Source organism: Hippocampus zosterae, chromosome 8 (genome assembly GCF_025434085.1).
Source record: "Hippocampus zosterae strain Florida chromosome 8, ASM2543408v3, whole genome shotgun sequence".
NCBI classification, from domain to species: domain Eukaryota; kingdom Metazoa; phylum Chordata; class Actinopteri; order Syngnathiformes; family Syngnathidae; genus Hippocampus; species Hippocampus zosterae.
In genome coordinates this window covers 16,615,936-16,616,881 of record NC_067458.1, presented here as the reverse complement: position 1 = coordinate 16,616,881, position 946 = coordinate 16,615,936, and the positions used below count along the sequence as shown (strand labels likewise).

The following is a 946-nucleotide window of genomic DNA, read 5'->3' as shown; positions in this document are numbered from 1 at the left end:
GGTTCCATGGTGTAATGATTAGCACTCTGGACTCTGAATCCAGTGATCCGAGTTCAAGTCTTGGTGGGACCTATATCATTTTGGCAATAACTGTGACGTGAAATTTTTCGAGCAATGCATTTTGAGCCCTGAGTAGTATGCAACTCTGGAATTTGCTGCAGAGGTTCCATGGTGTAATGGTTAGCACTCTGGACTCTGAATCCAGAAATCCGAGTTCAAGTCTCGGTGGGACCTAGATCATTTTGACACTAACTCTTACATCACTGTCAAATTCGTCTTCGAGCAATGTATTTTGATCCCTGAGTAGTATGCAACTCTCCCTTGAGATGCAGAGGTCCCATGGTGTAATAGTTAGCACTATGGACTCTGAATCCAGTGATCCGAGTTCAAGTCTCGCTGGGACCTAGATCATTTTGACAATAACTGCGACATCGTCAAATTATTCGAGCAATGTATTTTCAGCCCTGAGTAATATGCATCTCTCCCATTTGCTGCAGTAGTTCCTTGGTGTAATGGTTAGCACTCTGGGCTCTGAATCCAGTGATCTGAGTTCAAGTCTCGGTGGGACCAAGATCATTTTAACAATAACTGCGACATCATTGTCAGGGTGCAACACACTCTGGACTCAGATACTCTTGATCTGAATTTCAATGGGATCTTAGCTGTTTTGGAAAACGGTTGGATAATCTTCACAATCATAAAAACATTTTTTTTATTTCAGAACTATCAAGCTGTTTCTGATTTTTATTAGTTCCAGCATATTTAATTGACAACATGTATCTTAAAGGCTATAATTCAATGTAATAAATCTGCAATGCTTTTGAGTTTGTTGAGAGAATTCTGCGGGAGTTTTGGAACAGCACCACAAATGGTTCCCTGCGTGACCCTCCGGGCTCAGATGGCCTTGCAGATAGAAGGACAAGATAGTTACACCACAGGAAAGGAT

General features: G+C 41.6%; 3 non-coding genes across 3 annotated transcripts; all 3 read left to right on the top strand.

Moving 5' to 3' along the window:
• trnaq-cug (transfer RNA glutamine (anticodon CUG)) lies at positions 1–72 on the top strand. Its single transcript has one exon. It is a non-coding gene; the product is annotated as a tRNA-Gln (tRNA).
• Positions 73–162: 90 nt separating this feature from the next.
• Positions 163–234, top strand: trnaq-cug (transfer RNA glutamine (anticodon CUG)). Its single transcript has one exon. It is a non-coding gene; the product is annotated as a tRNA-Gln (tRNA).
• A 99-nt stretch (positions 235–333) lies between these two features.
• Positions 334–405, top strand: trnaq-cug (transfer RNA glutamine (anticodon CUG)). The gene has a single exon. It is a non-coding gene; the product is annotated as a tRNA-Gln (tRNA).
• Positions 406–946: the final 541 nt, after the last annotated feature.